The sequence below is a fragment of the Spermophilus citellus genome, assembly GCF_964194105.1.
Source record: "Spermophilus citellus genome assembly, chromosome: 8".
In the NCBI taxonomy this organism is placed as follows: domain Eukaryota; kingdom Metazoa; phylum Chordata; class Mammalia; order Rodentia; family Sciuridae; genus Spermophilus; species Spermophilus citellus.
In genome coordinates, this window is record NC_138189.1 from 13,128,046 (window position 1) to 13,154,281 (window position 26,236).

The following is a 26,236-nucleotide window of genomic DNA, read 5'->3' on the forward strand; positions in this document are numbered from 1 at the left end:
AAAGGCAGCTGTTAGTGGTTTGTGGGTCAGGAGAGCATCTGTTGATGTTGTTCTAAAGAATCTCTCACTCTCATGATAAATGTTATCTTCTGATTGGTGGTGAAGTTATCAAAACGATGGGATCTCTGCCTGTCTCGTGCAGACATTCAGGCTGAAGAGATGAAAGGCTTTTCAGAGAAAGCTCACAGGAAAACAAAGTGTCTTAGACTTGAAATGGGTAGTGACAGTGCGGTGTGATGCACAGATGGAGCAGATGTGGAAGAAGGAGAAACTGTGCAAAGACCAACAATTATAGCAAGAGGGGAAGGTGGCCTACCAAGAACTAGTCCTGGGAGCAGGGACATCTGAGTAACTCAATGCAGGGTCTATGGCAGGTGCCATGGGACTGGGTAGTGCCCTGCAGTCCATAGAGAGCGACCAAGGAGAAAGGAAGACAGGCTAGAGAGGGCAGCAGTCAGGCAAGCCCAGAGCGGGTGTGAGGACCAGTTCTGGGTGGGAGAACTGGTGGTCAAAAACCTTGATGCCATCCGTGGTCTATATGTACACAGCAAGTTCTTTATTCAATAGTTTAGCAAAATCTTTTAGTGTGTATGATGTATTTTTATCACTATATAGTTTTTTAAAAAATACTAGTTAGTGAAAAGCTTCAATGTGAATGGGTTTGACCAATTACCTGTACCTTGGATTAATGCCCAGACTAGACTCTCTTTTCTAATTTGCAGCTACTTGTTTCCTTGTTTTCCTAGTAGAAATGAAGGACTTCTAGGTATTCACATATTTGAGGTAAAAAATTTTTTGATGCAATAAAGTCGCATATAAATGTAGACAAGCTGCCTACACTTAAAAATACTTCACTTTCCAAGTGCAGGAAAGTGTAAGTTTAATGACAAATTTATACAAATAAATCACTCCACATACATTTGCTGATATACGAGTATACAGTGCTTTTAGAAACAAAAAGAAAAGGATGGAAATGTTTACACAGACACTTAAATTCTTCACTTTCAACAAGTATGAGCAAGGACACTGAAATATTCATAGAGGCTCCTTTTCAACAGAGCTGACTTAAAGCCTTTGTCCCTGCAATAGACAGTATTTAGTTGTTCTGAGGACTAGAAAAATCTACATCTTTGTCCCCCACACAGGTGTGAAGGCTGTTGCCCTGTTGGAGGATAGCGCACTTTCAAACCTGTTCTGAGTGAATTGTTGGTACATTAAAAATATCCTTGAAGCACTGAATTATTCGATTTAAAAGAGCAGGCATGCATAGTTGTCAAGTAAATGGTGTACAATTTAGTTATAGTTATATATGGCACCATTTGATAATCTAAAAGGCCTGGCCTGGAGACATAAACAGACATTTCTGAATACATTGAGAAAAATCTCCAAATAGTGGCTTTAATATTTGTATTTTTGACTAGTTTTGAGTGACCATAGAAAACCATAACATGTATTTATCTCTGTACTTGTTTATTTTTATCTTTTTCCATTTAAAAATTTGTAAATAATTTATTTCAGACTCTATAAAATATCAGTTAGAGGGCAGTCAGAAAATTTTCAGGGAGAAATTATATGTAGTAATGACATTTGTAAACATTCTTCATGGGTGTTAAAGCTCTGTCATATGAATAAAGGTATTAGAAATGTGTTTCCGTGTGTAATAGGAAACCCAGAGATGGATTGGAACCTGAAAATACGGACTGTCATGAGCACATGTGTGAGTGGCCTATCAGCAGTGATAAAGGAATGGTATAATTTGCTATCTGTAGCTAGAGAACAAAAGGGATTCCAAGGGAACAGGAAAGCCCAAAATTGACCTTCGAAGGGTCAAGTTCAAGGAGCAAGGCAAGGACAGAGAGCAGTTGGCAGCCATGGGAGTACAGGGGATGTGAGGTCTGGCGTGGGTGGTGAGGGGTGTGTTAATTAATGTGATTGTGGTAATCATCACACAATGCAAATGTAGATCCAGTCATAATAATGTATACCTTGAATACATTCCATCTGTCTTTGGGGATTAAATATTTTGAACCAAAGACCATGGAGGATGGGAATTGAAGAACTGGTACAGGGTTCAAAGAAGCAAATACCAGGAACATAAAAGAAGGAGGGAGATTGAAGGTTACTCATATTTCTCTTTTTAAATACTGCTTTTAGAGATGAGACATTCTATTGGGAGGTTGTTCTAGTTTTCTAGAAGTTATCTTTTGTATATTGAACTTGAATTTTCATTTTTATTTTATCCATTGGTACCAGATGACTTCCAGGTACTTCACAATTACTCCTTTTCATAAATATTTTGGGAGAACCTGCTATGTAGAGGCGCTGTTATTGGGGCTGTGGACACAGTGTTAACAAGGCAGATGGGATAGAAGGACATGGAGCTTATCTTTTGGTGAGAGAAAACAAAAATATGCAAGTAAATGAGTGAACTAAAACAAAAATACCCGAGAATGATAAGTAGGGGATGGAGAATTAGATGGAGAATGTGATGCGGAGAGACTGGGAGGCCATTCGAGAAGGCTTTCCTGGGAAGGGAACTTGCAACTGTGCAAAGATTGGAAATTGAGTACCAAATGGGCAAGAACTATGTAAAAGATCTAAACTGCTCATGAACTTCATTTTGTTGGAGGACTTTAACAAGACTTGTGTGGCTGGAGTTTCTTATGTCCTATAATTGGGTTGTAGTATGTTCTCTCAGGACTCATGTGTTGGAGGCTTGGTCTCCAGTATAGAGATGTGAGATGAGATGAGAGATGGTGCCTGCTAGAAGGTAATTAGATTAAGTAGGATGCTGCCTTCAGAAGGAATTATTATTATTATTATTATTTTTTGGTACCAGAGATTGAACTGAGGGGCACTTGACCACTGAGCCACATCCTAAGCCCTATTTTTTTGTATTTTTATTTATAGACATGGTCTCACTCAGTTGCTTAGCACCTCACTTTTGCTGAGGCTGGCTTTGAACTTGCTATCTTCCTGCCTCAGCCTCCAGAGCCACTGGGATTATAGGTGTATACCACTGCACCCAGCTCAGAAAGGATTTAGTGTATATAATATACCAGTCTTGTGTTGTTAGTTCTCAAGAGAGTGAGCTGTTGCACAAGAACACGTCCCTTCTGTGGGATCTCTCTCTTTTACACGTGCTCCTGACACGAAGACTCATGTCATGAAGCCCTCACCAGAGGCTGAATAAATAGGGCTGCCTGGTCTTGAACTCCCAGCCTCCAAAACTGTGAACTAAATCACCCTCTTTTCTTCCTCTGGTACTGAGCCTCAGGTATTTTGTTATGGCAATAGAAAACTAAGATAATGTGAAAACTCAGATAGTGTGTAAAGATTACCCAACCTCAGGTATTTGTTAAGGCACTGGGAAAACTAAACTAATGTGTGAAGAAGTATGTAGCCCAAAGTGAGGGTGCAAAGGAAAGCAAGGAGCAGATCATCTAGGACTTTCTGAGCAAGCTAAGGAGTTGGTTTTAATTTTAATTGTGATGAAAAACCACTGTAAGTTTTAAACAGGAGCATGAAATCATTATGTATATTACAAAAGGATCACTCTGGAGGCTGAGTGGAGAAGGTATGGTGGAGAGGAAAGAGTACAAGAGAGGTGACACCAGGAGACTGTAGTGATACTTCTGGTGACAGATGATGGGGGCTGGGATTATGATGGTGTTGAGGGAGAGGGAGAAATGAACATTGTAGAGGTGTGTTTTGGAGGACTTGATGGATAGGCTGAATATTAAATATAGGGAAAGAGGGGAGTCAAGGATAACACCTACATCCATGCCTTACATGATAGACAGATGTTGCTTTTATTCCTAAGAGGGCAAATGCACACTGTCAATTCTCCTCTTCATTAAAATATTATAAGTGATATGGTTAGCAAATTAGTTTAACATATTAGAAGAAGGACAATTGGAAAAGAAGCTGCTTTCCATTATGGAGCTTATTGTATTTTACTAGAGTTCAAATACAAACTCCTATATTGAATTTATTTATCTAAGATGTAAATTCATTTTAGAAACCTAAAGTTGTAAGAGACAAGATATTAATAACATGTATTAGTATTTTCTTGATTTTTAATGAAGAAAAATTTTATGGAAAGTTTTAAAATAAAATGAAAAATCAGGTGACAAAAGAAAAAAATATCCTGGGAAAATATTTCAACAGCTAAGGCTGACAAAGTATTCATGCCTTTAATTTATAAGGAATTCTTCCACGTAAGTCCATTGGGAAAGTGGGCAAAGAATGTGAAAAGGGATTCATAGAAGAAAAGTTCTCAAAAAAGTTCTGTAGCATGGGGAGAGCTCAACCACAGCAACAATCAAATTCTCTACCACATAAATTCAACAAGTAGAAATTCTCATGGTGAGCAAGAACGAGATCTCTTCACTGGGAGCTCTCTCCTGAGTTTGTGGACCTTGTGCTGAAACTGAGAAGCTGGATCACTTTGGGCAAGTATCTTAATCTTTTTTTGGTCTTGTTTCCTCATCAGCAAAAGGGCAGTCACAACAGTTACTAACCCCTGAAGATGTCCTGTGTATTAAATGGGTGTTAATATAGGTAAATCACTTAGGAAAGTTCCTAGGATACAGCAATTGTGACTGTTTTGAAAATTACTGTTGTTGCTATTCTTATTGCTGTTTAGTGTCTACACTATTGTCAAATGTTTCTGACAATCCATGCTGACCTTAATGGTCTTCTCTGTTTGTGTGTGAGTGTGGCAAGTGTCTATAAAAAGTGGCTCAATTGTGTCCTCACCTGGAGATACTCCTCATGTGCTTGCTCTTACTGTCCAGTTTGGACACACCCTTTTCTTGTCCTTGGATTCTAGCTTGTGGGCTCTCTCTTCTTGCTCCTGTTCAGCGTAGTTTATCTAGACTCAGAACCTGTTTGTGCCTCGTGACAGGGCTTGCTTCTGATGCCCATTTTTGACCTTGACCCTCAGGTCCTGTAATTTGACTTCATGCACTAGAACCTCTGGGAAAATATACTTGGTCCCCGTGATTAGTCTAAGTTGGGTTTGATCTCTTGGTTTCCCCACAGCTGGGAGGGGGACAAGGAAAACTAGTCTGAACTCTTACTTGAATCTTTGTTTAGTTCTTCATGGCTTAGCCAGAATCACTGCCTCAGGCCTCTGGTTCCCTGCCTGTACTCTTGAATTATATAAAGCTGCTCGAGTGGACATGAAACAGGATACAGCATGGGATTGCCTGCCAGTTTGCAAGTAAGAATTAGGAACATTGCTGTGTGACCATAGATAATAGATTATTTTGTAAGTGCTTACTATTTTGTATTAAAAATAAATCTGATAGTTAGCATTCTGTTTCTGAATGGGACAGTTTCTTTGTTGTAGAATAGTGTATTAATCTGGGATTGGTTTGGATAAAGACCTTTCTAATGTGATTATCACTAACTGTCTGAACAGGAAGCCAAGATACTGAGATAAAAATAAATTGAAAAATGATATAACAGTAGTAAAATTAAAAGCATAAAATTGAATATTTGGGTGAATTTGAGGATTTTAAAGACAGGTGTTAAATGAACTGAGCTGTTATCTGGATTAAGGCAGCTAATAGGTATGAGAAATCCAGATTGCAAAAGTTTTTGATTATAGAATCACATGTATTAGAATAATACATTGTTAATTTTGAAATAAATTAGGGCATAGAGGGAGGGATTGCTTTGGTTTAAGCTTCACAGCTAAATTAGCAGGTGCAGTTGTCGATGGGTTTGGCTCCTATTCATTCACTCATTCTTAACTAATGAAGGCAACTTATTCTGCAGTCATAGTTATGTTTACTTTGTAAGTGGAAACTATCTATTCATTATACAACTGGACTTAGCCCCCACAAATGATCACCACTCCCATCTTTAGGACTGAATCACACCACCCTCTGGTTGTTTAATTTTTGTCCCCTAGCATATTGGGCTACCCCACTGGATCATTTAAAACTTATGTTATGTATCAAATTTTGTTTATTGCAGAAAATGAGAAGATAGAAGTGCGAAGAATGAAATAAAGAACATTTTAAATCCTAGCTATGTAAAATAATTACCAAGAATTGACTATGTATCATCAATCACAATCTAAAATACAATTGGCCATAATTTGCATTGTTTTGTTTTTCAAAGGGAAAAAAAAGGCTGTCAATTAAACCATGACATAAACTAAGAACTCATTGAGAAGGTTATTTTAGATTTGTTTTGACAAAGTCTTCTCTCATGTGTGACTTTAGGATGGTACACAAAAAGGAAAATATAAGGAAAATAAAGTGGTTAAAGTAGTACTAAAACTTCTGCCCCTTCAGAGTTCAAATCTTTTTTTCTTTCCTGGTGCTGGGTATGAATCAGCCTCAACACGTGAGGCAATTGCTCCATCACTGAGCCCCATCCCAGCCACAATCACTTTCGGAGCTAGAGGTGTCAGTACCAGTGTTTTCCCTCATGGTTTCGTCCTCTGGGCCATCAAGAACTTTGATGACGGGGCGTTTGCTGAAGAGCGCTCTATTCATGACTCCTAGATTTCCATCCAACTTCGTCTCTTTTCCCTTTCTTCCCGTTAGCACTGGAAACCTCCATTCCTCAGATCCAGGTGGGCAGCCTGGCTGGGGACATTTCTGAGCTTCCCTGTTAGCTTGGCATGACCGCTCTGACACGTGGGATGGGAGAAAAAGTCGCTTGTGCAGTTGCACTTACACCCCTAAAAGGAAGCTGCTTATCCTCCATGTTGTTTTCATGCTTTCTGTGGCTGAAATGCAGACATGGTGATAGTGACTCAGGCTTAACCATGTAGAAGAAGATGATGAAGCTTCTAGACAGAAAGAACCTGTGTCTTCGAATTACCTATGGAGCAGAGCTGCCCACCTGCAGGGAACACACTGCAAGTCTTATAGGAAAGAAAACTAGATTTTCCATTTTGGTAAATCACTGTTATTGGCAAAGCACTATCCATAGAGTGTCCCTTGTTTTTAAAAATTCTGTTTTTATTTAGAATCATATTAAAAATTACCTTTATATGGCATTAACTCTTATTAATGTCTAAGTAATATTCAAGATACAGATTCATGGTTGTTTATTTAACTAAACCTCTATAATCGTACATTTATTTTGTATAATTTTTGTGTTATAAACCATACTGGAATTAAAATTCTATAAGCATAGGTGCTGCATGTTTGTGTGTGTGTATGCAGGTGTCTGACTGTTTCCTTAAAATATTCCTATTTACTGGGCTGGGGTTGTAGCTCAGTGGTAGAGCACTTGCCTCGCACATGTGGGGCCCTGCATCACATAAAAATAAACAAACAAAAGTAAAGATATTGTGTCCGTCTACAACTAAAAAAAAGAAATTTAAAAAATTCCTATTTACAAAATTACTTGGCCAGAGGTTTTCACAATTTTTAAGGCTTTTGAAACTTACTACCAAGTTTACTGCCAATATTTTTGCACTAATTTACTCTGTTACTAAGAATATATGTGGATTACTCTCTGACATTGAATTTAGAAATGTATTGTTGAGGTACAGTTTCCATACAATAGATCCACGGGCCTTACCTGCTTGGTTCCATGAATTGTAGTAATTGTACAAATCCACAAACTGCCACTCCAAAAAAAAAAAAAAAATAGATATGGAACGTTTTCATTATCCAGAAAGTTATCTTGTGCCCTTTTTCTCTGTCACCATCCCACAGTGACCAACCACTGTCTGGCTTCTAACTTTGTTTATTCTTGGATTAACATAGATGGAGTTTCATAGTAGGTATTCTTTTGTTTCCAGCCTCTTTTGCTTTCTCCTTCTCCTTCTCCTTCTCCTTCTCTTTCTCTTTCTCCTTCTCCTTCCCCTTCCCCTTCTCCTTCTCCTTCTCCTTCTCCTTCTCCTTCTTCTTCTTCTTCTTTTCTTTTTCTGAGATTCATCCATGTTGTTGTAAATTTCAGCAGCGTTCTGCTGTGTGAAGTTACTACATTTAAAAAAGTTGTGCGCCTGTTGATAGATATTTGGATTGTTTTCAATTACATATTTTCATATGTGTCTCTTGGGTAAAATACCTGAGAAGAGGATTGCGGGGTCATAAGGTAGATGCCGGTTTAATGTTTTTTTGGAGGAGACCAAAATGTTTGCACAACTTAATGTCCCCACCAGCAGTGTATGAGAGCTGTAGTTGCTTCTAATCCTGGCAAGCATTTGGCATTTTCAGACTTAGAGTTTAGCCATGCTAATGGTGTGGAAATGTTAATTAGTGTTTTCCTGATGACTAATGATGTTGAGCTTCTTTGTGTATGCTCACTGGCTATTCATGTATCTTTTATAAAGGGCCTTGTACAAGTCTGTTTGTTGTTGTTTTTTTTTTTTTTTTTACAAATTGAGTTTTGTTTTAATTTTTGATTTATGGAGTTCTTTATATGTTCTGGATACAAATTCTTCACTAGACATACATGTTGTACATTTGTTTTTCTTCCAGAAGATAGTTTTATAAACAAAAATTTTAATTAGGATAAAGTACAATATATCAATTTTTAAATAGTCGTTTCTCATGTAGTCTAGAAAATGTCTACCATAAGGTCACAGAGGCATTATCTTTTGTTTTCTTTTTGGAACTTTATCATTCTAATTTTCCAATATAGTTTATGATTCATCTCAAATTAATTCTGTTAGTGAAGTGAGGTAGGGGTCAAAGTTCTCTTAATTTTCATTTCTTATTCAGGTTTTCCAACACATTGTTTAAATTAGATTTCTTTTGGTTTTGCCAAAATGATAAGTAAAATGATATTTCATTGTTGTTTTATGCATCAATGAACTTCCCACTTAGAATATTTCCTGATTTTCATGTTCTTACAGTAGCCAGCCTCAAAGGGCTGATTTCTTAACTTCTATTTTCTTTTTGATAGATGTAAAATTGCCTTAGTAGAGCTGGTCTAAGGATATCTATGTTAATGAAGATTACAAAATACTCAGAATTATTGGCAACTATCAGAGTATGTTAAATGAGCAAGCATTTAGACTGACTTCTGAAGCATTGAGATGGCCGTATTTGTAATGATGTTGCTCAACTATGAAGGAAGTTAAAACACAGGGTAAAGGCAAATTATGCCAAATTCTTGGACTGGTATAATAGCCGTTAAATCTGCTTACTAGGGAAATAAAAGCAATCTGTATGAAATATACTTAGCGGTATAAAGAAGAACAGAGAACTATATTTCAAGGAAGTAGCGTATGCTAAGAGTTAAACCAAATTACTTTTACCTTTAGATTTCTATGATCTCCATAAATAGGAGCCATCAACTTGATGTGGAAGTCTGAGACACCCAGGAAAGGGCAAATCCCAGCACGGGGCTTTTCAGGGATCGTAATCTGCGTAGATGGGATGGAGATCTAAGGAGAGCAAGATATTCACATTCATTTCAGAGGGTTAATGTATGAGAAAAAATGACTAGCTAAGCAGCTATAACAATTCCAACAGAAAGCACACATTTACATTTTTCTAATAGTACAATTCATATAATTCTTTATGCCACATAAATCCTCTCCACATACTTCTAGGTATTTGGCTTCCATATGCTTTATAGAAGCTATAAAATGATCTCAAATCTTCCTTTTCTCTGATGTTTTTCCATCAGTTAACTTCTTCCCATGACCTCTAATAATGACATTATGTCATTTGGACTTAGAGTCCTAAATAATTTCCTCCATTCTCCCACCTGTCATTTCTGACAAACACTAAGAGTAATTATTTAAACATTTTTTTCTATATATTTGATTAAATAATTTGCATTTTATAGGTCGTCACATCTTAATTTCTTATTTTCTATTTGGTGACTAAAAGTATTCCAAAGAAAGCTTCAGTGTAAAGGCAAATAATGGGCACAAGGAGAATATTGACACAGTTTCCCCCAAGGAATTCCATTCTTGTTAACTCTTTAAAATTGCTCAGCATATTTTTCTTAAGGGATTTAGGATTTATTTTTTCAGCACTTTCATGCTGCTAACAATCTATTTGATGTATTCAATAGAGAACTAGTAATATCTGTGATGGCAGTCCTGTGAAAACACAGAAAATATATGCTCACTTATTATGGAAAAGTTGAATGCCTCTGTCCCTTCAAAAATATATGTTTGCTTTGGAAGTTATGCAAAACAGCTGAGATTTTGGAACATTGTTGGGAATGATACTGAGAGAAATCATTTTACTTTCTAATTAGAGAATCCAAGACAATGTTTCAGGAACCAGTCTAGACAACATCACTTTACTGAAGACAGTTCTAATAACACCTTCTAAAAGGTTCTAATGCAACAGAGAAGTCTTTATTTTCTAGCATTGCCCTAATAATATATAGGCAGCTTAAAGAATTGCAGTGCCTTAAATGCTAGCCCCCAAGGATTCAATGCTCTGAGTTGGTCCTTTCTGACAGAGGAGAAAGGCCAATAAACCAGCCCCGAATGGTGTAATCAGGAGCAGTGAATAATTAAAAGCCATCTGCATGTCTTGTGTGCCCCTTTCTGTATGTGAAATAGGGCCAGCACTATGTGAGTACTTAAAAGCTCCTTTCAAAAATTTTGTATCCTTATCGAGGCATTACCCTACAGTTCAGAGAATAAGACAGACCAAAGTATTCATAACCAATCTCCTCCCACTTCTTATCTTCTCATAAGATGTGTGAGCAATTTACAACCAAATTAACATAATGCCATGGCACCACACTAGAAGTGTTTATTGTAGATTTAAAAATATTCTATAGTTCATGGAAAATAGAGAAGTTGGAGGAGCTAAGAAAATAACTTTCTTGTGTGTATCTATCCAGACAACAGTCAAAAGTTCATTCTGAATTCTAACGGAGGCTGTCTGTGCCCTACTCCCACAAACAAATGCTAGCTCCTAAGCCTTCTGATTTAGAAGTTTTATTTTATATTTTATTATCATAGAAGTGTTATTTTTAAGAGACTTTTTTAAAAGGGTTCACAGCAAAATGGAGAGGAAGGCTCTAACCCTATGTCCTCTCTGCTATACCATCAACATTGCCCACTGGAGAAGTTTTATTCTTTCTTAGAATGAGCTCAAATTCTAAACACAGATTTAATGTTTTATGTGCAAGGAAGTAACTGGTGAAGGAGGCTGTTATTAGTGCTAGTAGTTGATTGGAGTCATAACTAGGTGGTGCTCCTTTTAATCCCATAGTGACATGAGGCTTGCTAGAGAGAACACATGCTTAGCAGGCAATTTCAGGAGATGGTTGATCCTACAGCAATCCATATGGTCCAAGAGCACAGTCACTTTGTTGTGTTCTTGTGGTTTGGGATGCTCTAGAAGGGAATCTGCATTGTTGTAGGAGGACGTTGCCTTGAGCTGTCAGGAGTCCTTTCCAAGTATTAAATTCTATAATTTTTTTGAGAATTTTATTTTTAGAATGTTGCATGTCAATAGTCAGTGAGAGTATGCAGGGTTATGATGTAAATGCATGTAAGACTATTCAAAGATATGGGACTGTAAAGATGTTTAAATTTCAAATCTTAAAACAATTTTACATCCCACACACAGTACCTGCAGAATTTATGTGACTATTCCACATGCTCTCAGCACTTTCCACAACACAGAATCCTTTCTTTGGAAGTTTCAAGTTGAACTTCAGAGGTATGATTTGATACTCCTGTTGTTATATCCAGATTGGGATACAAATGATGGATATTCTAAAATACCTCAATTCCAATTTCCACAGGCTTTTCCTTAGAGCCTCTCTGTATGCTCCATGGTCCCATGAGCTTATTGTGTCTAACTGGTCATTCCTATCTGTTTTTGTCATTCACAATTCAGCCCCTCCCACTCTTTGGAGGTCAGAGGACTTAGTAACCCAGAACACCATGCCTTGTATGTGTGGCTCTTACTGATATTGTCACCAAACCCCAAGACTTCACAGAATCATTAGGTCTCAGTGTGGTTTTATGTGGTCAAGAGATGCAACACTTGAAGTGTTCCTGGTCTCTCTCTTTGTCCATCTGGTTTTAGCTCTGGGGAGAGGTCTTTCCATCCTTCTGTCCCCACTCTCTTCTGGCTTAGGGTTAATTTTTTTTCATAGGATGATGGAGTGGAGATATGCATTCCCTGCACAGAAGTCCTCTTCTCCTTCTTTGGAGAGTGGTCTGCCTTGAAAGGACCTGTTAAGACAGTTGGTAACTGACTTGATATGAACATCAGGGTTATGTGGTCATTTTCTGATACTCTCATGAAAGGACTTGCTGAGTTGATATTTATGTAGATTTCATGCATAAGGAAAGGCAAGTGTGGTAAATTATCTTTCTTTCTTGATTCAAGGCTGTACTTTCTAACGTTTTAAAAATCTCATTTCCCTTAAAATTTGTATGTCTATAATGCCTCCCAATTCTGAAACATTCCCTGTTTAACAACGATTATGAAAATTCCACATACAGAACAAGAACAGGCTTTATTCCTTAATAGTTATGTGACTCTGTCAACCAAAATTATATATATGGGGAATCACATTTCATTTATAAATATTTATTTCATACCTACAATGCATTATCACAGTTATAGATCTCTGGAGACTGTGAAGAATATGCGAAGACCTTGAACAAAATTGTTTACATATGGAAGCCTGGGAGTAAAGTGGTCATAGTAGAGCCAAGAGATAATAATAATAATAATAACAATGATGACTATAACAATACAAATAAGTGGTTGATTAAAAAAATTGTTTCAAAGAAGTATAATCGGTTTCTATGGAAATATGGTTGAATTCCATAATGATCTCAAAAGCTATCACAATATAACAACAATTTTGTACTCTGTTGCTTATACAAAAGGAGAAAAAGTAAATTTCTCAGAGAATTTCTGCCCCTTTTTTTAATTGGTTCTTTTCAGTTATACATAACAGTAGGATTCATTTTGACATAATTATAAAAGTGTAGAATTCTCCTGACTCTGGCAAAATGTTGCTGCCTTGCCTTATTTTCTGTAGCTATAATATGAAAACAAATCTTTCATCAAAAGATCTAAAAATGTTTAGTTGCAATAGTTCAAGACAATGCAAGGTCTCTGGATTCTTTGTTTAAGTAGTGTTTTATGTAATTGGATGATTCGGTTTCAAGGATGTTGGTAGTGAAAGAAAATTTAATTGCTTATTCCATTTACATCCATGATTCCTGATACTAGGAGATTAACTTTTTCCCCCCCAGAAGTGAATGTTGATTTTTAAATCATGTTTTCAAGCACATATTAAAGATTTTATTTGACTTACTGTTTACCACTAGAAATTACAGGGAACTGGTTTTTTTTTTTTTTTTTAACTTCATGCCAAGCCTTGCTGGCATGTCTGTCTGTAATTTTCATATCTGAGGGGTGGGGAGAACTGCTTTCTATTCATCTACTCATCTATCTACATACTCATCATATATTTATTTAATGCTTACTGTATACTCAGCATAAGTACAACACTAATAGTAACAATAAGGTGTGCCTTTTGAGTACAGGAAGACGTCTGCCTGTGATTGGAGTGAACAGGAGGGGAGGCCTGTTTCTGGAATCAGTACTCACCAAAGCCAGAAACCCCTTATCCCTTTCCCTAGGGAACTGCTATAGGAAGCATCAGGGAAGATAATTATTGGGAATTTGATTGGAACATCCCAGAATGTGTGGATTTAGTGTATGGACAATCAGCCCCAGGATGGTCACTTTGCATGGACTGATGAGCTTCTCTGGCAATGGTAAGTGGGTCTGTAGCTATGGGTAGAGAAAGAGCATTTGTAATTCTAGAGAATGCCTAAAAGGAATATGGACTATATTATGGTTTGGATCTGGGATATACCCCAAAGGCTTATGTGTTGAAGGCTTGGTTTCCAGTGCAGCACTATTCCAAGGTGGGGCTCTTGGAAAGGGATTGGTTCACGAGGACTCTGGCTTTGTCAATGGATTAGTCCATGGATGGATTCATGGTCAATGACATCATTCCGAAGTGGTGGAAACTTGAGGAGGTGGACTTAGGGCAGGAAGTGGGTGACTGCAGGCACACCCTCAGAGGTTACAACTTAGTGCCCCTCCCACCAATATCATGAAGGCAGCTTCATGATATTTTGCCTCACTACAAGCCCAGAGAAGGAGAGAAGCCACTATGGGTTGAATCTTCTGAAACATAAGCCAAAAATAATGCTTTCCTCCTTTTAAGTTGATTTTCTTGGTATCTGTCACTGTGATGGAAGGCTGAGAAACACAGACTAGGACTCCAAGGATGGGATTGGATATATGTTAATTTGCATATTAGAAAAGTGAGATCATTGTGTATAACTTGGTAATGAAGTTGGACATATGAGGTAAATACACTTGGAGAAAGTGAAGCTTTGAGAAGTCATACAGATGACGAACAGACACTGAAACTCAAACCTGAGTTTGTGCTACCTCCTTCAACATTTTTTCTAACCATTTGTAGATATTTGTCTGAAATATTATCCCCAGACTTTGCTCCTGCACACACACCAAAAAAATCTTTTTAACGCTCCTTTTTTCTAAAACAGAAAAATCTTTCAACAAGTAGTAAGAAAGTCATGCCAAGTTGTACTCTGACTTTGTTTTTGTTTCAAATTGTACTATTCACAAACTCAGAGACAGAGTGTCTCCAGGACGTAATTATGATGAGTATAATAATTGAAAGTAGGTGGTTATGACAGAGGAGATAATTAAATGGGGGAATTGCACTATTAGCTGAGCTTTTAGTACATATATTATTCTTAGGAAAGATAGTATTATGATTCCAGTATACATTGCTCAGATAAAGAATATTTACAGAGTCAACACTTCAGATCAGAGGTCATTTAAAAATACACTGGATATAGAATGTGTCCCAGAGAAATCATTTAGATACTTTGGAAATTTTACAATCATAATACAGAACATAGACTTCCTTTTGGATGAGTAGTTTTATTGTCAGTAGGAATGGCAATTCATCCTGTACCCACACTTTCAGCAGAATTAAATTAATCATCGAAGTGGATAGGGTAGAGACATAGTGACAGCTTAGCTTTATATCTCCTGCTTCTTTTCTTGGAAATCATATACTAGAAGTTAAAAACAAACAAACAAACAAAAAACCCTGCTTCAAATATAATGCTCAGCAATGCTAGAAATCAGAGAATCCACAATCTGTAAGTTACATGTTATTCTTGGTCAAGAAAATGTGACCAGCATTAATTTCATGTGGACTATGGGGTCTGGGGGCTGAGATGGGGTAAAGGATGGGGGATTAGAAAGGGTCCCAGCAGTGGTAGATCGTAGAAATCAGACGTGGATATTCACTTCCAGAAGGAGCAGGCCCCCTCTCAATGAGAAGTACTGTGAACTGGGCTGAGATGGAACAGGTGTGATGCAAGAAGTTCCACAGAGCATCTGAGGAAGATCAAGAGGTGACTGACTGATCTCAGGAATTTGGTTTCCAAAAGGCAGGAAATGCCTTTTGGATCCTGCAGTGTCTGGCAAGGCAAGTAAGCAAGGGAAACTGGAGTTCTGAACTGGGTTAGGCGGTAAGAGGCTCAGGGGATGCAGGTCAATTACAAATGGTACTCACTTTGGCAATACCTGAGGAAGGTTGCAAACAAGAAGACAACCTAGAAGACAAGGCTGTCCAGGAAAATCCAACTCATTTACATATCAATAAACAGTGCAATGAACACAGCATTCAGGAAAAAAAAAATACTATCAGAAATGTATGCAAAAGAGCACTCAAACTCTCTCATTTAGCAGAAAACTTAATGGAAAAAGTTGCCAGCAAGCAGGTGAAAATGACAATCCAAAATTTCAATGTGGATTAAAAAATTAATGTGGTAAATACAGCTTTGCAGAAATACTATAAAACAGAAACAAGAGAAATCAGGAAGAACTAAGCAGTCAGCAGAAGGTCCGGCTGGACTATGGGAGGACTTTAGGCAGGAAGTGGCAGAAGTAAAGAGCAGAAAAAAAAAATATAGAAGTCAGGATAAAATGACAAGGAATGCAACAGAAAAGAAATAAGTTAGGAAGTCCAGTAAGAAACAGAAGAAGGAAATGAGAGAAATAAGCAAACAAAAACAACTAGAGAGAAAAGATAGAGGTAGAAGAAAGTCAGGGGAGAGATACCCATATATATAATTAGTTTCCAAAGAAAAATATCCAAAAAATATGATATAACAATGAAATAAAATACAATTTATGGAAACCCTCCTAGGGGGAAAAACAAATCTTAAGTTACATATTAAAAAGATGCATCATATTTCATGGAAAAATGACTCAGAATGGTCAAGACTGAGTGGTGCCAGAGTAGGCTGTAAAGATAAAGAATCTATTGTATGAACAGATAAATGATTGTGTCATCTTAAAACAAATCAGGCAGCCACCAAATTTCTGTGAAGTATTGAAGTTCAGATGATAATGGAATCACATCTAGAAGTTACTCAAGGGAAAAAAATGTAGCTTAAAATTTTATATCCAATCAAGCTGTATTTCATGTATATAGTTTTACATGAACTCAGATGAACTCAGAATAGACAGTTCACATAAGCCCTTCTAGAGAATTTATTAGAGGACAAACTCCACTCTACCAAGAGATAATAAGGGAAACTTGGGCAAAATAAATGATGATCTTTAAACTATGTAACTACAGCTATAGTTCTAAGACAAACTCTTAGGTAAGATAAAGGTGTCAATGTGGCTTGTTAGTATTACATGCTCTGACAATGTAAAACTGTAGCTACAAAATGGCTGAGAAGAGGATTGAGACTGCTGTCCTTTAAAAGTCCTCTGTAAAGATGAGTCTTTGGTTCCAGGGGGAACAGGGATAAGAAGGATAGTAGAATGAATTAGACATTATTACCCTGTGTGCATGTCTGATAATACAACCAGTGTAACTATACATTGTGTACAACCAAAAGAATGAGAAGTTAAACTCCACTGATGTATGATGTGTCAAAATGCATTTTGTTGTCATTTATAACTAATTAGAACAAATTTAAAAAAATTAGTCTTTGGCTTGTGTCTTAAAATGAGATTTGGGAGGGTTTCTATCATTCAGAACTAATAACAAAGACTTATTGTGACTTAACTGGGCAAATCTTATGTTTTGTATGAAATATTGTTTTCCTACTAGGAGTGTGGAACTTGGGGAAGTGTTAGGGTGCCTGTGATCAGCTACCCATAATCAATCTAGTGGGCTTTTTTGGTCATGAGAACTACCTAGAGGATTCCGGGCGACTCCACCTTCATCCAAGAAACTTGTGCCTATTTTTTTTTCGTGAACTTTGTCCCATGCACCTTTTGCCTTTGCTCATTTTGTTCGTGATCCATTACTAAAGTAAATTATAGCTGTGAGTACAGGTCTATGCTGCATCCTGGGAATTGTGCTCGTGAATTATTGAAACTGGGGTGATGTTGATTAAAGATAACCAATGGAACAAAACCTTCAAATTATCACAACTATTATAAAAAGATAATGAGAGGCCAGAGAGTGAGAGCTTCTCTCTATACATTAATCCTCTACCTATAATGGAACAGAAGTAAAATCAAAACTTGCTATAAATCAATAATTATAAATGAGTTGAGTTTACTCATTGAAAGAAAAAAAATCTTCAGATAGGTTCACTAAACAAAACCCATATCTGGGGGTTGAATCCAAAAGTCACAAATTTGTTCAGAAATGTAAAAATGGAAGCATGAGCCATTTTATATAGACACATGAATGAGGAAAAAGCAATCAGAGCTGGTGATCTGAAATATATAACATTAAAATTCTAAGACCCAAAGAAATGAAATGCAACAAAAAAAAATCATTCAATTCACAATGAATTTGTGATGGTTTACCTCGTGTGCCAGCCTGACTGGGCTTAGGAATGCCTAGTCAGTTAGTAAAGCATTATTTCTGGATATGCCTGTGAGGGTGTTTCCAGGAGAGATTAGAATTTGAATTGGTAGTCTGTGTAAAGGAGATCCTTCCTCACCAATGTGGCAAAGATTGTGGGACTTCTATGTCTCTATAAGACAATCTCTCATAGTATAATCTCCGTGTATTTCCCTCTATAACTTATTGGTTCCATTTCTCTGAACAGCACTGCCTAAATGAGTGATAGAATGCTGAAGTATAAAATTCACAATGAAGAAGCAATTGACATTATCTGTGCACCAGACAACAACTTATTGAAGAAGAAAACAGAGGCAATAGTTAAAAAAAAACAAAACAAAACAAACTTGTAATAGAAAGCTTCAATTCATCTCTCCACTGTAAGATCAAGAGGACAAAGTGAGTATGTAGGTATCTTATACAATACAATCAATAAGGTAGCTCTGGTGGAATATGCATCGAAATCTGTACTCTGATAATATAGAATATCTTCTCTTTTGACCATCATAAAATTGACTGTATAGTGCAATACAATTCCAAAATGAACAAAAGAGTCAGATATTATTGTAACAAAACTAGAAATGAATACAAAAGCATAAAGTTTTTCCATTTGAAAAACATTTTAAAAATTATATCAAAGGAACTGAAAGAAAAGAAAATTTATCAGAAAATGCAGCAACATTTTAAAAAAGAATTCATGAAAATAGTACATATCAGAATCCATGGCGTAAGCTCAGCACAGAAGAAAATTTATATCTATAAAAAGTACAGCTATGAAAAAGAAACCACAAGCTGGGTGCAGTGGCACACGCCTGTAATCCCAGAGGCTCAGGGGGCTGAGATAGGAGGATCTTGAGTTCAAAGCCAGCCTTGGCAATGGCAAGTCGCTAAGCATCTCAGTGAGACCCTGTCTCTAAATAAAAAATGCAAAATAGGGCTGGGGGTGTAGCTCAGTGGTTGAGTGCCCCTGAGTTCAATCCCCAGGAGCGCGCGCACACACACACACACACACCAAAAAAAAAAAAAAAGAAAGAAAAAGAAAAAAAGAAAAGAAAAGAAAAAACACAAAACAAAAGAAAAAGAAAGAACAAAATAAGCCAAAGGAAAGTAGAAGGATGGGATTAGAAAACAAAGGCAGAATAGAAGGCATTAGAGATTGTAACTAAAAAATCCGATACAAATCTAGTGATCTGAAGAATTGATTAAGTGAATATAAATAAGATAATCTAACGCAAAAGGAAGAAAGTACAAACATACAAGATAAATTACAAGTAGGGAAAACAACAAAAAGAGGAAAGCAAAACATCAAAAGAGGGTATTTTGTGCAACTTGGTGAAAATATATTTTTAAAATAAGCAAAATAATTTGTGTTAGTTTTTATGTAACATGAAGTACATGTTTTCGCCACAAAGAAATGATAAATGTTTGAGGGGGTAGATATGTTCACTTCAATATTCACAATGTATATGTGTATTAAAATATCACGTGGTACCCCCAAAATATGTACAACTGTTTTTCTTTTGGGGTACTGGGGATTGAATTTAGGGCCTGTGCACGTGAAGCAAGTGCTCTACCACTGAACTATATCCCAGCCCAATATGTACAATTTTTAAGTATGGCTAAAGAAATAAGTTTAAAGATCTACTCTAATAAGACATAGACATATTACATACATCAAATATGACAAAACTGATTCAGGAAAGAATTTTCCAACAGTCAAAATTCCATAGGAAAGGAGGAAATGGAGAACTCTTGGTTCCCTCATTAATTGCTCCTGAGCTTCATATCCATCCTTCCAAATTTTGCTCTTCAGTGCTGGGGCTGGGGCGAGTCCACAAGTCCTCCTTGCAGTCCAGTTTCCTCTGCTGCAGACTTCTACCAGTAGGGGGCCACTGAGTGAGGCTGGGAGGCAGCAGCAGTAGAGAGGGACTTTCTTCCAGCCTGTTGCTGTTTCTCTTTGTCACCCCTGAGCTCTACGGTCCCAGCAGTCTGGTTGGTTTCAACTTTCTGTTTGTAATTGTACCCCTGAGATCAGGACCTCCATAATGCTGGGGCCCCCCCTCTAATCTCCTGTGTTCTCTTCTCTCTCCCCCTTTATTGCTGCATCTCTGCAGGTGGTACCCATAGCTTCCCTTCTTGTTTCTGCTTTTCAATACCTGTGTAATGGTTTTCTATTCTACATTCTATCTGTTGACAGAATGATGTTGAAATCTGTTTTTTTTAAAACCTGTGGTTCAATTTTCTTTGATGTAAAATGAAGATGATGATGACAACAGTGAGAATGGTAGCCGATGGCAATGACACTTACCTGATTCCATTATTGTGCAGATGAAATGAGTTTGTGTGTGTGTATATGTGTATACTACATATATTTACATATATGTATTGTGTGTGTGTGTGTGTGTGTGTGTGTACACACACACATATATCCTCTTAGAACAAGATCTGTCACAGAATAAATACTATATAAATTATTGCCATTATTGAGCATATCTATTAACCAACCCCCAAACCAACCCCGGCCCTCCTCACCAACCAACCAATAAACAAAACAAACAAGAAAAAAAGCACCTGGTCCAGACAGACTTACAGAGAATATTATAAAAACTTTGAAGTACAGATACTTTCATTGCTACTTTTTTTTTTTTTTGGTATTCTAGAGTACAGAGAAAGAAAGAAAACTTCCAAATCATTTTTTTTGTGATGTGAATATAAAATTATAACAAAGTTAAGAAACATTTTTGCCAAATGTTATAGAACTATCTCCCTTTATAAATAAAGATGAAAAATCCTAAATAAGACATTAGCAAAGAAAATTTAGCAGCACATTAAAGAATAATATATAATGACAGAAGTCTGAAATTTTAAAAATGGCTCAACATTAGGAGATCTATTACCATAATTCATCATATGAATAGATTTAACAGCTGTAATTTAACTTTGGAGGCCCCAAGGATTGTTCATTCTATGATGTTCTTTTCATCTATATTCATTCTCTTAGAGATCCCAGTTTCTTTCTTTCTTACTTGCTTTCTTTTTTAATAGCCCTCAAGTTAAGGATTTTAAAAAATGTTTAAAGCATTTTAAAAAACAAAAGCAAATAAACAATACTCCAACTGTTGAACCATGATGCAAAGAAAAAACCAAGGACTCCAAGTTTAAGCCAAATGAAAGCTAGCTTATATTGTGTGCACAGGAGAGCTGGCCAGTGGCTTCCTCACCCAAAATTTCAGGGCCTGAGGACAGCTCCAACCTAAGGGGACAGGGCTTTTTAATAACAAAAATTTACAAATGCTAGTGTCTTGGGAAACTTACAGCTAACAGGGTTCTAGTCAACATAATACAAGGGAAGATAGCAGATTAATGATCTACATGGCTTAATATTTCAAGGTAAGGAGTAAATTCAGATTCCAACATCAGAATTTATGTGACCCCACTGAGGTTTCAGAGTGAGTTGTTACCTGGTCAGGGAGAGCCAAAATTTATGAGGGGCCATGTAGGTTTTAGGGAGGGTTGCTATCTGGTCAAGGAGAGCCAGGCATGGGTGAATTCACAGCACAGGCAGGAATTCCAAACAAGTTTAGAATTCTCAGTATTTTATAGTAAAACAGAAATTAACTTTCCATGACTTTGTGACAAGATGGGTCCCAATCTTAAGATGGAATTAGGCTGAGTTCATCACAACAAACAGAGAGACTATATGTGCCTCATAAAGAATAAGATGTTTCCTACTTAGCTCTTTGCAGAAAAGATTTGACTGTCCCTTGGATACAATATAATGATTTTTAGAATAGATTAGCAATTCTTTTTTTAATATTTATTTTTAGTTGTAGTTGGGCACAACTTTGTTTTATTTATTTTTATGTGGTGCTGAGGATCGAACCTAGGGCCTTACACAAGGTAGGTGAACGCTCTACTGCTGAGCCACAATCCCAGCAACAATTCTTTAAAATTTAAATATGTCACACATTCAGAGAAGTGCTGATACCCTAAGTGTACTACTTTACAAATTTCATAAACTATTGATAACAGCTATTTAACCCCCAGATCAACAGAATATTATTTTGTCTCCCCAAACCACCTGGTTCTGGGAGTGGCCTGGTTCTGTTCTTGCAAATGCAATCCCACATTTTCAGCCCTTGACAATTGTTAGAATACAGTTTTAAAATGTGTCTTGTATATCCTTGATTACTTCTCCCACTCATTAATTTCCTTCCCACCAGAAAGAAAAGTGCCTTAACTTTATCATTATCTTGCTCAATTTCTTTTAACAACTTGAAAACTTTAACAGAAGAGAGAATTCAGAACTACATCAAGTGGAGCAACATGAAACTAACAGCATTGTGTAGGATGGCTGTGTGTGTGTGTGTGTGTGTGTGTGTGTGTGTGTGTGTGTGGTTTTTTCTCTAAACAGAATATAACTCTGAGAAATAACATAGTACTTCACTTTAAATAGATTAGAGAGAATGATGCTTTGTGTCTTCAAGGTAGCATATACACAAGCTAATGCCAAAGTTGCTATGGAAACAATTGAATGACAGGAAAAACAGTTGCATAAATTTGTATACTTCATGGATTTCTGAGAATTTTCAACTCTCAGTTTATAATGCACAGAACTTACCAATAGGGGCCTTTATCTTTTTGGTAAACCTTTTTTTTTTTTGTCTATATGTGCTTAAATACTTCTATTGATTGAATTTCTCTAAGAAATTTTTTAAAGCTTAAAATTGTTAACCATATCTTTTTAAAGACAAAAGTGCACACAAACACACTTCACTTATTTAAAGAATCAATAAAACCCTATCAACAGTTTAAATTCTGAAGTCATTGTTTAGCCTTTCTGAAATTTAGCAGGGATAACTGATCTGTGAAAAAATGAGAATGCTAATTCAGAAATCAATACATCACAGGTACTGTTTTGACTCTAAAGTGGATCTGAAATCAGTTTAGAAAAGGTGGCAGGAATCTGTGTCCTAGACCCCAGTTATTTTCAACTGCTTTTTCGGAGGAAAAGGAAACACGAATTAGTTAGTTTAACAAGAATTGATTTAAAGCTTCTGTTTTCAGCATTTTTTTTCCAGGCACTGTAGATACAGCAGAAAACAGGATCTTAGGAGCAAAATCGCTGTTCTCACTATACAGTAGATGGTTGGTAAGCAAAACTATTACCCAGTGACTAGAATTCTAATGGGAATCAAGCTGCAGAGCTATGTATGTCACTAGTGAGTAGCTGGGGAGAGTTTCACCAGATTACATTTGACCTGAATTCTGAGTAGCAAGGAGGAGACAGGCATGTGAAGATTTGGGGAAGCAACACCGTGTGGAGGAAGAGCAGGGGCAAAGGCTGCAGGACACAGGTGAGCTTGTTTCTCTCTTCCGGAATAATGAATACCCAAACCCATGTCCAAGTGACATTCACAGATAACTGTGCTGTTGGACATCTGGAGTGAGACACAGAAAGAAAAAAATACCTTTTTTTTTTTTTGTTGTTGTTGTTGACTACCTCTCTGCAGCCACTGCCTTGATGTTTTAAACTAATGTCCTCCTGCTCTCAAACAGGAACTGGGCTCAACAGTAGTGTCCAACCTCAGCATGATTTTGCTTATAAATCTTTTCTTTTCCTTTGCTTCCTCCATCTTGTTTTCTAGGCTTTCCCCTTCCTCCTTTTTGCCACTGTATCCCTCCTACCTCATTCTTTCCTTTCCTCTTCTTCCCTCCCTCTCTTCCTCCCTTCCTCCCTCCTTTTTCCTTTCCCTCTTCTTCTTCCCCTCCTTCCTCCATTCTCCTTCTATTATGGTTTAGATATGAGGTGTCCCCCAAGAGTTCATTTGTGGGACAATCCAAGAAGGTTTAGAGGTGAAATGATTGGGATATGAGAGCCTTAACCTAGTCAGTGCATTAACCCACTGATAGGGGTGAAGTGAGTAGTAACTGTGGAGGAGGTGGGTCCCCAGGGACATGCCTTGGGGGTATATATTTTGTCCTTGTTAAGTGGAGCTCTATCTGCTTCCTGATAACATGTCCAGAGCTGCTTTCTTCCTCCATATCTTTCTGCCCCATGATGTTCTGCTTCATCTTGGGCTCAGAGCAATGGGGTTGGCCATCTATGGACTAAGACCTCTGAAACCATGAACTCTAGATAAACTTTTCCTCCTCTAATTGTTCTTGTTAGGTCTTTTGGTCAAAGCAGCAAAAAAGCTGACTATAACACCTTCCCTCCTCCTCTCCTCCCCTTCTCACCTCCTCCCTCCTTCCTTCCTCTCCCACACTCCCCCTCCTTCCTGCCTACCTGCTTGATTCCTTTTATTTTAAAAACATCTATGCAAAGCACAGGGTGTGTGTACGTGACAAAGTCACAGTGAAGGGAGTTTGGGGGGAACAGATTCATCAGTCAGAGTTCACCAAGAACAGTTGGTCCTCATCCAAGAAATTCAAACTCACAGCTTGCTTCAGCTTTGGCTGATTTTTTGAGGCAGAATTTAAAAGTTCCAGATTCCCAAATTTCAAAACACAATAACCTCTTATGTTTGTTTCACTTATTATAGCAAATGTCTCTCATTTGTGAGATCAACATTTTTGGCGTGAGCATTATGAGGTGGGAGTGTGTGGGACAGTGTTATGTCAACAGTGAGGGGGAAACCAAACTTTGTTCTGTATGCATGAAAATAATGACTAATTCCTTTACATCAGGGTTGGCTTTGGGATATTGGCTTTGAAAACTTAAGTCACTGGGTGGGGGGAAAAGACAACAGGCAAGCAAATAAAACCATAAAAAAATTACAATATGGATCATGTGCTAAGGATGAATATAAAAGCATGCCATACTATGTAGCAAATTCCGAAAGGAATATATTTTGGAGCATTTTTACAACTGGGTTGGCAAGAATTAATTATCTGTTCTGCCCCCACTGGATTACAAAATGTTGAATATAACTGTTAATGGCATCAATTCCATTTGAATATTAGTAGTATATTGCTATTGCTTCAATTAACAGTACCAGAGGAGTTCATTAGTCATTTTTTGTTGCTGTTGTTGTTGCTGTAATCAAAAGACCTGACAAGGACAACTTAAAGGAGAAAAGATTTCTTTTGGCTCACTATTTCAGAGGTTCAGTCCACAGAAGGCCAATTCCATTGCTCTGGGCTTGAGATGAAGCAGAACATCATGGTGGAGAGCAGAGAGTGCTCCAATCATCAGGGACAAAATATAAACCCAAAGCCATACCCCCAGGGACCTACTTCTTCCAGCCACATCCTACCTGCCTCAGTTGATCCCTATCAGTGGATTAATCCACTGATTAGGTTAAGGCTCTCGTAATTCAATCATTTTACCTTTGAACTTTCTTTTATTGTCTTACACATGAGCTTTTGGAGGATATCTCATATCAAACCTACTCTTTAGAAACTTTAAGAAGAAAATTAAAGGGCCAACTTAGAATAACTGAATCCACACTGCAAATGAGAACTATATTACAGTTTATATAATTTAAGCATAATTATATTTTAATTTGTAAACAATAACTACATATGAATTTCCTATCTCTTCATTAAGAATGAGTGCAATTTGGCATCCTTGCCCCTCACAGGCTATCTGTGCTGGGAGTTCTGAATCTTTTACTCTGCTTTTAAATAAAATTTCTGCTCGCTTGCTTACCTCAGCATTTGCGGTGTTCATTCTTTGACTCAGTGGAACAAGAATCTAATCCCGACTTCTTCTGGGATTAGTAACATCTCCTGAGGGCCTTTGGTGGATTTCAGATATATTAGAGTATATCTTTTGGTTTTTGCCTCAATCTTCTGAGACCTTCCGGCCAAGAGCCTGAAAATGTCTCATTTTCCAATCATCCTGTTTATCATTTGGATCCCATTGAGGATCATACCTAGGAACTGCCTGTGCCTCAGACAGATAATTAGATTTTTTCCTAGACTGTGCTGCAGGAGCATGGCTGAGATACAAATAATCTCCAAAATTCTCAGCTCCCTTTAAGACAATCTCCTTTTCATTAGAGGTCAAAGTTTGGTAACACAACATCTAACTCAATATATTTATTTGGATCCTTGAGAACTTCCCTAAATCTGTCTTTATTTGCCTCACGTCTTTAAGGGAAAAAGTGGAGGTGGACCTTGGTTGACTCAAATTCCCCTCCTGGCATTTCCTGAAGTGGCAGTATGTTTTGTCCTTCTTTAAGGGTGGATGGTGGATGATAGGGGTCCTACGTAGGCAGGACATAAGAGCTATTGGCAGCGGTTAGTAAGGATTGGGAATAATCTTGGGATTTCTCTGACTTTTCTACCCAGGTAGGCGTCTTCTTAGACTTCTCTTCCATCATGGCAGCAATCTTAGCTGAAGTCTAGCTTACACTGCTGACATAAT